Raw genomic sequence first — 15,056 nt, forward strand, 5'->3', positions numbered from 1 at the left:
CTATGCTGTTTATTCTAGTTGGCCATTCGTCTAATGTTTTTTTAAGGTTTTTAGCTTCTTTACGATGGGTTTGAATGCCCTCCTTTAGCTCAGAGAAGTTTGTTATTACTGATCGTCTGAAGCCTTCTTCTCTCAACTCATCAAAGTCATTCTCTGTCCAGCTTTGTTCCGTTGCTGGTGAGGAGCTACATTACTTTGGAGGAGAAGAGGCGCTCTGATTTTTACAATTTTCAGTTTTTCTGCTCTGGTTTCTCCCCATCTTTGTGGTTTTATCTACCTTTGGTCTTTGATGATGGTGATGTATAGATAGGGTTTTGGTGTGGATGTCCTTTCTGTTTGTCAGTTTTCCTTCTAACAGTCAGGACCCTCAGCTGCAGGTCTGTTGGAGTTTGCTAGAGGTCCACTCCAAACCCTGTTTGCCTGGGTATCACCAGCGGAGGCTGCAGAACAGCAAATACTGTAGAATGGCAAATGTTGCTCCCTGATCCTTCCTCTGGAAGCTTCGTCTCAGAGGGGCACCTGGCTGTATGAGGTGTCAGACAGCCACCAGTTGGGAGGTGCCTCCCAGTTAGGCTACTTGGGGGTCAGGGACCCACTTGAGGGGGCAGTCTGTCCATTCTCAGATCTCAAACTCTGTGCTGGGACAACCACTACTCTTTTCAAAGCTGTCAGACAGGGATGTCTGCAGAAGTTTCTGCTGCCTTTTGTTCAACTACGTCCTGCCCCCAGAGGTGGAGTCTACAGAGGCAGGCAGGCCTCCTTGAGCTGTGGTGGGCTCCACCCCGTTCGAGCTTCCCAGTCGCTTTGTTTACCTACTCAAGCCTCAGCAATGGCAGACGCCCCTCCCCCAGCCTCGCTGCTGCCTTGCAGTTTGATCTCAGACTGCTGTGCTAGCAGTGAGCAAGGCTTTGTGGGCGTGGGACCCTCCGAGCCAGGCACAGGATGTAATCTCCTGTTGTGCCATTTGCTAAGACCATTGGAAAAGCGCAGTATTAGGGTGGGAGTATCCCAATTTTCCAGGTACCACCTGTCACAGCTTCCCTTGGCTAGGAAAGGGAATTCCCCAACCGCTTGTGCTTCCTGGGTAAGGTGATGCCCCGCCCTGCTTTGGCTCATACTCCGTGGGCTGCACCCACTGTCTGACAGGCCCCAGTGAGATGAACCCGGTACCTCAGTTGGCAATGCAGAAATCACCCGTCTTCTGTGTTACTCACGCTGGGTGCTCTAGACTGGAGCTATTCCTATTTGGCCATCTTGGAACCTACTCTCCTCTAATTTTGTATTTTTAGTAGACATTGGGTTTCTTCATATTGATCAGGCTGAAAATGTTTTTCCTGAGTAGGAGAAATGAATTTTAAGAGAATTTAAGCTGTTTTTTCTGAATGGGAAAAAAATGAGAATATACTAAAAATTTGACTCTTTTCTTCCTGCCTTCATCCTTCCCCAAGCCATTCCTCACACCAAGGTGGCATATTTGGAGCTGACCATAGTAACTAGGATTCCCCTGTTTTCCTCAACCTTTTATGTACCTGGCACAGGAGAATCTGGTATAGTGGTAGATATGTGAAAACTGGGGTCAAATAGCTTGTTAGAGTGGAAAGCCCAGTACATGTGGAATCAATTACTCTTCTGTCCATATCTCTGCAGACCCCAAATGAGTGGCAGAAACAGAAAATTTTTTGGTGTACTAACCAAAGATGAGCTGGATTTCCATGGGAGCTGAATTTTTAGGGTAGTGCATCTTGTGGTGTTAGCATCATGAAAGGAAATGACTCAGCTTAAGTCAGATTCAATGGACATTGTTCATTCATTTCACAAAAATGAACATGTCAGACACTAGGTAGGAGCTGGGGATGGGAAATGCATGTGGGTTATAACAGTAAGCAAAAATTGTGAACGTATGAATGTTAGTATAGTGAAAGTATGAATTGAAGGCAGTAATGTGTGGGATCAGAGAGAGTTTTCCTGGAAAAGGTATTTGAGCTGAGATCTAAAACCTTGCTACTCAAGGCCGGGCATGGTGGCTTACGCCTGTAATCCCAGCACTTTGTGAGGCTGAGGCAGGTGGATCACCTGAGGTCAGGAGTTTAAGACCAGCCTGGCCAAATCGCAAAACACCATCTCTACTAAAAATACAAAAAATTAGCCAGGCGTGGTTGCGCACTAATCCCAGCTACTCAGGAGACTGAGGCAGGAGAATCACTTGAACCCGGGAGGCAGAGTTGCAGTGAGCCAAGATCATGCCACTTCACTCCAGCCTGGGCAATAGAGTGAGACTCTGTCTCAAAAAATAAATAAATAAAACAAAATAAAATAAAAGTTTGCTACTCAAAATAAGATTCATGGACATTTTGCTTGAGCATCACCTAAGAGTTTAGTAGAAATTCAGATTCGCAGGTCCCACCCCAGACCTACTGAATCAGACCCTGCATTTTAGTAAGATCCCCAGGTGATTTGTGTGTGCATTAAAGTTTGAGAAGTGCTGATCTAAAGCCTCAATAGGATTTGAAGTGAAAGGGTTGGGAGACGTGGAATGCTCTAGGCAGAGGACAGAATATATACAAAGGCTGTGTCTGTGGGGGAGCTTGTGTTACTTTAGGACCTGTAAAAAGTCTGGGGCCCAGAGATGGAGTGGGGCACAGTGTTATGTGAGCCAAGCTTAGAGAGGGTCATAGGAATCAGGCATGTAGGCCTTTTCATGATTTTGCACTTCGTAGCTTGAAAACAAGCTTCCTGCCAGCTGAATAGACACATGGAAACCAGTTAAAAGAAAAAGTCAATAGTCCAAACAAAAACTGAAGGTAGCTGGGATTAGGATCATCTTAGTGGAAATCAAGAGAATGGAATTCGTTTGAGAGATATGTAAGCAGGGGTAAGAAGGGGGTTAGCAAAGATAATCCCTGGGTTTTTAGCTTGTACAATTACATGCCATTCATTGAAGTAGGGGATTTCCTAAGGGGACCAAATTTGCGATTTCAAGTTCCAATTTGGACATACTGAGTTTGATGTTCTTTTGAAACATCCAGGAGTATCTATCAGACGTACAATTGTGTACACATATCTGTGCTGCAGCTTAAAGGAAAGGTCTAGAGTGGAAACAAGAATGAGTGAGTATTCTGCATGTATGTGGTAATTGAAGCAGCAACCATAGATACCATTGCCTGAGTAGAAAGTATAGAATCAGAAGAGGGTTTGGGACTATTCCCTGAGGAATTTTAATAAAATGATCTGATGAAAGAGTCACCTGCAAAGAAGGCAGAAAAGGACTAGTAGGTAACAGGGAAGCCGAAGAGTGTGATGTCATGGCAGCCAAGGAAGGAGGATAGTTTCAAGAGGACAATAGAGTCAGCATTGTCGAAAGTCCAGAGAAAGTTTGAAAAATGTTTGATAATTTGGTGGAGATTACTGGTAACCTTTTGAAGAGCTTTTTTGATGGAGAAATATAGATGCGAACCAGTATGAAGGGAGTAGAAAAGTGAGTAGAGGGAAGGGTGAGAAAAGGAGTCAGCTATAATAGATTTTTTAAATCTCTTTTTTGTTTTTTTCTTTTGAGATAATTTCTCACTCTTTCGCCCAGGCTGGAGTACGGTGGCACGATCTCGGCTCACTGCAACCTCTGCCTCCCAGGTTCAGGCAAGCAATTCTCCTGCCTCAGCCTCTGGAGTAGCTGGAACTGCAGGCCACACCAACACTCCTGGCTAATTTTTGTATTTTTAGTAGAGATGGGGTTTCACCATGTTGGCCAGACTGGTCTCAAACTCCTGACCTCAGGTGATCCACCCACCACAGCCTCCCAAAGTGCTGGGATTATAGGCGTGAGCCACCGCACCCGGCCAATTTTTAAAATCTTATTTAGTAAATTTATTGAGTACCTGTTATATACCAAGCAATGAGAATGTACAAATGAAAGAGCAAGTGCAATAATAATGATATGGGCCTAAATTGCTATGGGAGTAATTAGTGGAGTGTTTAAATAAAGAAACTGTATGGTGGGGGGAGGGGGGGTGTCAAACATGTACTTGGAGAATTTGAGTGGAAGACAGAAAAGTTACAGATACAGCTTCCCGAAAGTGAGTGATACTTGAGCTGATTCTGTAAAACTTTGCCTGATAATAAGAGGATTGAGGACAGAGCTCAGAAAGTACAAAAGCAAGAAGCTCTGAGAGGGGAGTGAATTCAGGAAACGAGACATTTCAGGTTTGCCTCAGCATTGCGTGAGGTTGAGGGACAGCAAGAGATGAGACAAGAGAGAGAAGATGAGGATGAATTGTGAACTCAAATGTGTTTTGAAGGTTTTTGGAGGTATTTGGATTCTTCCTGACCACTGGGGAACCAGTGAAGGATTTTAGCCAGGAGAGTGACAAAAGCAAATTTGGATTTCAGAACAGTTACTCTGGAGATGTGAAAAAGGAGGGGTTAGGGGGAGGTAAAACTAGAGGCATGGAAGATTAGGAGGCAATTGCAGTAGTAATCCAGACATGAGGTGACAACTGTCTGATCTAGTGCAGTAGCATAGGGGATGAAGAAGAGCAGACTGGCTCATGAGGTATTGAAGAGAAAGAGTCAATAAGTTCTGTTTACTGACTGTACATGGGAGAAGAGGGAAGAGTCAAGAATGTCTCGCCAATTTTTGGCTGCTGGCTAGATAATGGCACTGTTTATTAGGACAGGAAGAGACAGGGCTTGGGTGTAGAATATCCAGTACAGAAACCTAGATTTGAGAATCTTGACTTGATTGATTAGGACACTTGGTCCCACAGGGTGACCCCTAAACTGCTGCTCCATAGTATGTGATAGTGATAATGATGAAGAGATGATCTGCATTAATTGCACCTCATTTATCAAGAGGAATCATTAAAAGCTTATTTGGTTTTTTGGTTTTGGGTTTGTTTGTTTGTTTGTTTGTTTGTTTCTTGAGATTGAGTCTTGCTCCATCACCCAGGCTGGAATACAGTGGAACGATCTCGGCTCACTGCAACCACTGCCTCCCAGGTTCAAGCGATTCTCCTGCCTCAGCCTCCCAAATACCTGGGACTACAGGCATGTGCCACCAAGCCCAGCTAATTTTTGTATTTTTAGTAAAGATGGGGTTTTGCAGTGTTGGCCAGGCTGGTCTCGAACTCCTGACCTGAGGTGATCCACCTATCTTGGCCTCCCAAAGTGCTGGGATTTCAGGCATGAGCCATTGTGCCCAGCAAAGAATGCTTATGTGAATCATGCTGGTTATTTGGTAAATTCTGAGACTGAAATTTGAAATGGATAAAGCCCATCATGTTTAATGGCTATGAAACATAACAGGTTTTGTTTAGTATAAAGTATGTCATAATGTTAGTGATATGCTTTAGTGGTGTCATGACTTCCTCTTTAAAAACTTCCTGCGGTCGTACACGGTGTCTCACGCCTTTAATCTCAGCACTTTAGGAGGCCAAGGTGGGCGGATCACAAGGTCAAGAGATTGAGACCATCCTGGCCAACATGGTGAAACCCCGCCTCTACTAAAAATAGAAAGATTAGCCGGGCGAGGTGGCGGGCACCTGTAGTCCCAGCTACTCAGGAGGCTGAGGCAGGAGAATCACTTGAACCCGGGAGACGGAGGTTGTGGTGAGCCAAGATCACGCCACTACACTCTAGCCTGGTGACAGAGTGAGACTCTGTCTCAAAAAAAAAAAAACAAAAAACTTCCTGCTTACTCATCTGTGTGTATGTTCATATACATACACGCATATTTGTGTTTGAGAAAAGATATATTATCATAATTCTTCATCATTCTGTTATAAAGTAAAAGAATCTAGCTCATATTCTCTTTGACTTATGGCATCTATGAAAAGTATTTTTGAATTTTATGGTTAAATTTGAATGTTATTTTGGTGGGCTATTTTCCCCATGGTAATTACAGGGAAAAAATATTTCTATATAAACGTAGCCATTGTTTTTATTATCTTTGGTTTCTGAGTTTCTTCCACCAGCAAAACAAGAAAGGAGGAAAACACCTACATGATTTTACACATGAAAATATATGGAGGAAATATATTTAAACTGCATCGTGTTATCGTAGAATCTTATTTTTTGTTATTTATAATGAAGGATTTGATACTCTACTCATAAGCAATTTAAGAATGCTGTTGTGGCTGGGCATGGTGGCTCACACCTATAGTCCCAGCACTTTGGGAGGCCAAGGCGGGTGGATCACCTGAGGTCAGGAGTTTCAGACCAGCCTAACCAATATGGTGAAACCCCGTCTTTACTGAAAATACAAAAATTAGCCAGGTGTGGTGGCGTGCACCTGTAATCCCAGCTACTCAGGAGGCTGAGACAAGAGAATTGCTTGAACCCAGGAGGCGGAGGTTGCAGTGAGCCAAGATGGCACCACTGTACTCCAGCCTGGGCAACAAAGTGAGACTCCATCTCAGAAAAAAAAAAAAAAAAAAAAAAGAATGCCATTCTTCCGGGAGATTTTTATGCCATAGTATTTCAACTGTATCCAGTTATATAATCTTTATCATAGGGTTAAATATTTTTGATTAATTTCATAGATCTAATTGATGTTAGATTGGCTTCCTATATTATTGTTGGGAAATCATTTTTCATCCAGTAAAACAATGGAACTAGATTTTAAAATAGATGATAGATCTTTGTCTGCTAAGTTTAAAAAATATATATTAAATACATTTTCACTCAGCTGCCTGAAAATGAAAATCTTTTATCCCTTTTAAAACTACATCTGAAAATATCTTATTTTTTTCTTTGGGGTTTGTTGAACAGTGTGAAAGATAACTACAGATCTTTTCTCCATTCATTTAGCATGCTGTATAACAGATTCTTGTTGAATTTGATATGGAACAGATAATGAGGATGGATCCCTTACTCTGAATGCCCTTCGAAGTGTAATGGCACAGTTCACAAAAGAAGTAATGGCTACTTGTTTTCCCTTTTGAGTTTGCAGGAAATTTTATGCAGGAAGTTGGTGTTATGTTCATTTGGAGTATTAGGAATATCATGCACTTGTAGGCTTTTTAGTTTAATATTAGAAGAGAGAGCACTAATTCTCCATCACTACCTGTTACTCATTTTGTCCCCTACTCCCAGATAATTTTGGTTAGTATTTTTATCATTAATTAAGATATCTCTGGTGCAGTGCACTTTTAGATCAGCATACAGCATTAGAAAGTAGATCCTCCTTTGAGGAATTGGTGGTTTGTGTTTTCTTAATCATATAATAAGTGAAACATAGAAGGAAATTTTTGTACAGATTCCATTTGTCCTAGCTGTATACTACCCATTAGTGACTTCGAAATTAATAGGTTTCTCTAGAGATTAGAACAAAGATTAAAGACAAAGGCAGACAGTAGACTTGTAGCCTCAGCTGTCTTTTCTAAGGTGACTGAATTAATCATTTAGATATTTCAATTGATAGCTACATGGTATATTTTTCAAGTCTTCTGATACAAATGCAATTTCCAATTAGGTCTCAAGAAGAAAAAGCAAAGTCCTCTATAAAATCTTATCCCCAAAGCTGAAGGCTCTTTCTTTGAGAAAAAGATGTATGTTTTCTCCTGAAGCACAAACAAGTCTTAACTCAGCAAATGTAGTTTGGAGGACAAAATTTCACATGACATTTTTTGATTATATCCTAGTCATACTTTTAAGTCAATCAGACTTGATCAAATGAGTATGTTCCTACAAGGATACATAATACACTGTTCAGAAGACAGAAAATTGTCATTTTTTCCTTCAAGATCAACAGCCTATGTTTTCAAGAATGTTAGGAATTGAAAATGAATTCTGTGTTGTGGTCCTGTGACAGCCCCATCTGGGTGAGTCTACAGTTCCTTTTTCTGTTTCCCGAATGGATCCATCCACTCCTTAGTCAACATTGGCTTTTGATCTTAAGAAACGAACCAAATTTAGAGCAGCACTCTGAGTCACTTCTGACAGGCAGCCATCCTCTTTGTCAAGATTCTCAGATGAACTCTGGGACTATCTGAGTCCTTTGTGCTGATGGCAAACTTAGTGTAAAGCCTCCCACTCTTTGGCTAACACTCTTCTAGTCCTCCCATTTTGGTAATTCGTCAGCCCCAGAAAGACCTCCATCCAACAAGCCTCCTGCTTTACACTGCCTACTCCCTGTGTCTGGGCCTCCTTTACCCAACTTACATTCTGTGGTCCATCATTACATCCATGGTCTTGTCCCTTTCTTCATCTGTCGTCCTCACCTGGAAAAATGCCAACCTGGGTTAAATCTGTTTCTCTGGCTCCTGCACGCCTACACCCAAGGGGCTGGATTTCACTAGACAACCATCTTGGCTGGTCTCACCATAAATTTATTTACACAAAGCTCCATGGGCACTCAGCCACTGTCTATCCAGCCCATTTATCGAGTAGTTATCCCCTCACTCTCCTGTGTCATCAGTGCTCTCTTTATGCTTGCTCTTTCTATCAGCACACATTTGTGATATATTTCTCATCTTCATAAACGAAAACCTCATTTGGCCCCTCATCCCTTTCCAGCTCCTGTCTCATTGCTCTTCTCCCATTTATAGCAAAAGTTCTTCTAAAAAAAAAAAAAAAAAAGAGAGAGTTACTTAGATTCACTGTCTTTATTTCTTCACTTTGCATTCTTCTGAGTGCTATCCAATCAAGCATTCATCCCCACTCTTCCACTCATGTCAGGGTCCCAAGGACTCATCTCGGTCCACCCGTGTGTGGCACTTGATTCTGGTGATCACTTCTTCCTCCTGGAAGCTCTTTCCTCACTTGACTCCTGGGCAACTAGTCTTCAACCTCAAGGGCCACCAGTCACCTTTCCTGCTCCTGCCTTCTAAAGTCTCTGCAACTCTTCTCTCGTTTGGCTCCTTCTTAGTGATATAGACCCATGGATAAAAAGATGTATATGCCAGTAACTCTCAAATGTGTATTTCTAGACCCAGCCTCTCGACAGAAATCTAGAATCATATATTTCTAATTGTATTAATGACTGTTCCCCTTGAAAGTCTAATAGGCATCTCAAACATAACATGTCCAAAATTTATTTACCACTTCTTCATGAAAAATTGCATCAGCGTAGCTACATCATAACATAGCACCTTGCTCAGCTTTATTTTTCTTCCTAACCCTGTTGCCTAGCGTAACATCACATATCTACATGTGGTCCCCACCAGGGTATAACCACGATAGCAGGGCCTCTTGTTTATTCACTCCTTGAGGTAGGCAGAACAACTGTTCCTCAAAAATGTTTATGCCTTCATCCCCAGAATCTATGAAAATGTTTCCTTACATGGCAAAGGGGGGTTGCAAATGTGATTAGTTAAGCCTTTTTTTTTTTTTTTTTTTTTTTTTTTTTAAGAGAGTCTCACTGTGTTGCCCAGGCTGGAAGTACAGTGGCTCGATCTCAGCTCACCACAACCTCCGCCTCCCAGGTTCAAGGGATTCTCCTGCCTCAGCCTCCTGAGTAGCTGGGACTATAGGCACATGCCACCATGCCTGGATAATTTCTTTTGTATTTTAGTAGAGACAGGGTCTCACCATGTTGCCCAGGCTGGTCTCAAACTCTTGAGCTCAGGCAATCCGCCCACCTCAGCCTCCCAAAGTGCTAGGATTACAGGCATGAGCCACCGTGCCCGGCCAAGTTAAGGCTCTTGAGATGGGGAGGTTATCCTGGATTATCTGGCCGGGCCCCATATAATCACAAGGGTCCTTATAGGGACAGAGGGATTAATGAGAATTAGAGAAGATGTAACAATGGAAACAGTTATTGGAGTGATGCAGCCATAGGCTAAGGAATGTGGACAGCCTCTAGAAACTGGAAAGGCAAGTAATGGATTCTCTCCTAGAGCCTTCAGAAGGAATGCAGCTTACTGACACCTTGTTTTTAGCCCCGTTAAACAAGATCCAAGCCCTTGTTTTAGACTTGCGATCTCCAATACTGTAAGATGATAGATCTATGTTGTTTTAAACCATTAAGTTTGTGGTCATTTGTTACATCAGCCGTAGGAAATGAACACAGTCCTGTATCTCTGGTACCTGGAATTTTACCTGGCACATAGGTGCTAAATAAAATAATTTTGCTTGAACAGATGGCATGTATTCATTATCTTAAATCCTATGTAGAGCTTATTGAAGTTTCCAATCCCTACTCTAAATTTTATCATTGAAAATAAATGATATATTCTTTCTTTGAAAAATAATATTTGCTTTTATTTTTGTCCAGGCGAAAGGCTTTTTGTTGTTGTTGTTATTCTAGTCTATTTCAGGCAGACGTTTTATACGCGTGTGTGTGTGTGTGTGTGTGTGTGTGTGTGTGTGTGGTGATTTAAAATCTCAGAACATCAGGAATAAAAGGACTTTAAAAGGCATTCAATTGAATTTCCTGATTTGATGTTTGTATATCTTTCACAATATCTCTGACAAATGACCTTCCCAAGTCTATTTTAGAACCTTCAATAATGGGAAACTCGCTTTGGCTTAGATACTTTTCTGCCTTTTATCTGTTTTGTTCTCTACTTACAGAATTAAACCAAAAGTAGAAACGTTAGTCGTAAATCAAAACTAACTATTTTAACCAACTGATTGAATGTATATCTAAAGTTCAAGTCACTAATTATCTTTACATGTGAAATGCCTACTTTTGCATTCACATTTGTCAGAAAAATCCTTATGTTGTTCAGCCAGAAGCTATCAAGTATGTCTTTAGGGGATAAAAATCTACCAGTGATTTGCAGTTGGATAATATATGCTTGCATTGCTCCCTCACTGTACCTCTGAGAAGGCATTTAAGATTGTAATTTTTAGCAGAAAATGGCATTAGTTTAACTTTGGGGGGTTATATTTCTCTCCACATACTATCAAATTACTAATATTTAATTTTTTGTGATTGGTTCAGCTGATGCAGGACAGTCAATTAAATTCAGTTCAACAAATGTGGAGCTTTGTCTGTGTCTCATGTGCTATGCCAAGCACCTGAGATGATAAAGTTGTTGACCCCACACAAGGGGTTCATAATCTAATGGGGAATACCGATATATAAACACAAATATCATAAGGAGTGAGAAATCCTCTACTGATGGCACGACGTCTTGTGGGAGTGAAATGGCACTAGTGATTAATTCTGACTCGCCAGCCCAGAGGGTGGGTGGTGGAAAGGGTGGTAGGAGAAGGAGAGAAAAGGAAAGGAGGAAGGGGAATAGATATAATATATGAACTTTCACATGTAGTTGAGCGCCGCAGTATCTTGAATGTTCCTTTGTTAATTATGTAAATAATAATAGTTTAGATGTGTGGACCATGGTTATGTTGTTGAATGGTTAATTTTCTAATAAAAAGGTGTTCGGCAATGCCAAAATTTTCAATTTTCATTGATGCATTAAATTCATCCTCAAAAATAAGTGACAAATGAAGATGTATGTGTTAAAAATAACCATGGTATTTAAAGAACCTGTTAAGAGTCATTTGTCCCCAGGATGTGATATGTTTTATATTCAGTTCTCAGGACTTTCATAGTTCTTTGCATCAGTCAGATCTGTATCTTTTACTCCATTTCATTTGTTCAGGTGAAAAGTGAACCCTTTTGACCTATACAGATAAGGATTTCTCAGCCCTTAGATTCACTCTTTGCCCTTGATGAGGATGCATTTCCCATCTTCGAGATGGCAACCATGGGGTTATCCAAAGAAGAACGTAAGGGTAGTGATTGCCCTGCCATCCTTTTTAATAAAGTACTTCCCCAGAGTATTGTAAGCTCCATGAAGGAGGAAACCATGTCTGTCTTGTTCTTTGCTGTAGTTCTAATGCCTACCATAGGAGGTCCTCATTTGTAGGATCAATCAATGATTGTATTACTATTGCTTCACTGTATCACACAGTGTTAGCAAAAGAAGTAAGAGGTGGGAAATGAGAGCATGATGTGATTTCTTCTTTTTATGAATTACCAAAGCATTTGTTTTTTCTGCAGTCTTACAATCATGTTTTTGCTTGTGTTTTGTCTGCTTGTTTATTTCATGCTCCTTCAGCAATGCCAGAGATGAGCCAGGCACTGTGGGGGATTTAGGCCCTGCCCGGTCTGAATTCTCTCATCACAACAGAGAATCCTTGAGAGCGGGCATCATACCATGTGTACATTTATCATTGTATGGTAGTATGTATAGATAGATGCTCAGTAAGTATTTATTCAAAACTGAATATTAGCACCTTTGAAATAGGAGAGTATCTCAATGTGCTGAGAGAAGCAGGTACTACAGACTCACTTGCTGGACTTCTATCAGCCAAGAATCTTAAACACCATGTTTTTCCCTTTGTACCTTTTTAAAAAGAGTTTATGAATGAAATGTACTGAGCCTTCCCCACCCTGTGCATCTCACTCTTCTCCTATACAAACAGGATGTAAAGACAGGGTTGGTTGGTAGAAAGGAATCTGCTAATACGTAGGTTCCAATACCTTTGAGAGACAGAGAGAGATGTCAGTTGGCTAATGTTGTAGGATGGAGAGCTGGCACCCTTTTTTCTCTCTGCCCATATGCGTTTCCCTTTTTTCTTTCATTTCCATATGTGATACGATAGTAATGTATTTTTTGCTGGTCCCAAACAAGAAAACCTATTGGAGGTCTTTTGTTGCTTGGATTGTCTATGGTCTTAAATCGTCTTTGCCAATTTTCCTATTGTCCTTTCTATACTAACGACCTTGACTGCAAACCTCCAGAGTTCAGTGACTGATTTGTTAATTAGATTGGGGCCTTTTTCCAAGAAGGGCTGAAGCTCTTATTACAATATGATTAATAATATTTGTGGCCATGTATATACATACTTAGGTATGTTCTGATGCATATTTTTTCCAAAAAGCCATCTTGGTTATAGATAATTTGGTTTCCATCTGTGAGAGCAGTAATAAAATCTGTATACAGTTGGGCACAGTGGCTCACGCCTGTAATCCCAGCACTTTGGGAGGCCGAGACGGGCAGATCACGAAGTCAGGACATCGAGACCATCCTGGCTAACATGGTGAAACCCCGTCTCTACTAAAAATACAAAAAATTAGCTGGAGGTGATGGCGGGCACCTGTAGTCCCAGCTACTCGGGAGGCTGAGGCTGGAGAATGGTGTGAACCCGGGAGGCAGAGCTTGCAGTGAGCTGAGATCGCGCCATTGCACTCCAGCCTGGACAACAGAACGAGACTCAAAAAAAAAAAAAAATCTGTATACAAGTGGTTAACATTTTCAAAAATATTCAAGCTTCTGCTAAGTACTCGAAATGATCCAAGGGATACAGTGATGAGAAGAGTAAACATAGTAATCTAGTGAGGGAGACAGACAATAGACAAACAGCAAATATATAAATACAAATTCTGGGCAGTTATGGAGGAAAGCATCAGGATGCCATGCTAGAGAATGAAAGGTCCGGCTTCAGCAGGGTGGTCAGGGCAGGGACTACATTTCTGAAGATGTGACAGTTTAGCTGAAATTTGGAGGTCAAGAAAGATGCAGTCATGCTAGGATGGCAGAGAAAGCCATTGCAGGCAGAGCAGAAGCAATGTTTTTTGTTTGTTTGTTTGTTTTTTAAAGCCTGTCCTTTGAGCAGAAACTATTTGTTTGGGTGTGAGGATGGTTGTGGAGCATGGACATCCATATTTTGTCCCCAGTGAGTGAGGTCTAGGATCAGGAATGCAGACTATGATCATGAGTCCAGATTTCTTAGAGAATCCTTTGTATTTCCATACTCACCTCTACAGTGCTCCCATTTTAGTCCTTGTGATCAGCTCAGTAGCTGCAGACCCATGTAGATAAGTGCTGTATGTTGTCTTCCTAGTTCCTTTAGCTCAGAGCATAAATAGGTGGTTGGTCCATAGATGCTTCTAAGTATGACTGGGTAGCATTAAAAATCCTTTTAACTTGTTCTTTCAGGATCTGTGATTGTTAGGAGCCTTTCTTCTGGATGTTTTCAGTACAGTTTTAGCTTTTCTCTGTCATATGGAGTTGAGTAATTCAAAGTGATACTAATAGGATCATTTTGAGGATGTGGTTTGTTTGTTTTTTTGTTTGTTTGTTTGTTTTTGTGTGGTTTTTTTTTTTTTTTTTTTGAGACGGAGTCTCGCTCTGTAGCCCGGGCTGGAGTGCAGTGGCCGGATCTCAGCTCACTGCAAGCTCCGCCTCCCGGGTTTACGCCATTCTCCTGCCTCAGCCTCCGGAGTATCTGGGACTACAGGCGCCCGCTAGTTTTTGTATTTTTTAGTAGAGACGGGGTTTCACCATGTTAGCCAGGATGGTCTCGATCTCCTGACCTCGTGATCCGCCCGTCTCGGCCTCCCAAAGTGCTGGGATTACAGGCTTGAGCCACCGCGCCCGGCCTTGTTTGTTTGTTTTTTAAAGAGATAGAGTTTCTCACTCTGTAGCCCAGGCTGGAGTGCAGTGGTTCCATCATAGCTCACTGCAGCCTCAAACTCCTGGGGTCAAGTTGTTCTCCTGACTCAGCCTCCTGAGTAGCTAGAACTACAGGCACACACTAGCATGCCTGTCTAAGTTTTTTAATTTTTGTAGAGATGGGGTCTCCCTATGTTGTCCAGGCTGATCTCAAACTCTTGGCCTCAAGCAATCCTCCCATTTTGGCCTCTCAACACTTTGGGATTATAGGCATGAGCCACTATGCCCAGCCCTTTATGATCCATTTTGAGTTAATTTTGTATATGGTGTGAGGTAGAGACCCAAATTCATTGTTTTGAATGTGGATATTGGGTTTTCCCCATGCCATTTGTCAAAAAGATAATTCTTTCTTGATTAAATTGTCTTGGCAACCTTGTCAAAAATCAACTGACTAGCAGGGCGCTGTGGATCACAAGGTCAGGAGATTGAGACCATCCTGGCTAACACGGTGAAACCCCATCTCTACTAAAAATACAAACAAAATTAGCCAGGCGTGGTGGTGGTGCCTGTAGTCCCATCTAATCAGGAGACTGAGGCAGGAGAATGGCGTGAACCTGGGAGGTGAAGCTTGCAGTGAGCCACTGCACTCAAGCCTGGGTGATAGAGTGAGACTCCGTCTCAAAAAAAAAAAAAAAAAAAAAACCATAAAAG

At 41.7% G+C, this 15,056-nt stretch overlaps 1 protein-coding gene and 1 long non-coding RNA gene across 2 annotated transcripts in view; one reads left to right on the forward strand and one right to left on the reverse strand.

Annotated features, from left to right (window-relative positions):
* LOC108524460 (uncharacterized) overlaps positions 1-14,035 on the reverse strand; it is a 23,598-nt gene extending 9,563 nt beyond the window's left edge. The window contains exons 1-2 of the long non-coding RNA XR_001884052.1: positions 13,710-14,035; positions 1,171-1,334 (exon numbers count right to left, since the gene is read on the reverse strand). This is a non-coding gene — a long non-coding RNA (uncharacterized LOC108524460). The remainder of the gene's footprint in view (positions 1-1,170; positions 1,335-13,709) is intronic.
* POC1B (POC1 centriolar protein B) overlaps positions 1-15,056 on the forward strand; it is a 113,543-nt gene that overhangs the window by 90,549 nt on the left and 7,938 nt on the right.

Source organism: Rhinopithecus bieti, unplaced genomic scaffold, assembly GCF_001698545.2.
Source record: "Rhinopithecus bieti isolate Rb0 unplaced genomic scaffold, ASM169854v2 scaffold_82361, whole genome shotgun sequence".
NCBI lineage: Eukaryota > Metazoa > Chordata > Mammalia > Primates > Cercopithecidae > Rhinopithecus > Rhinopithecus bieti.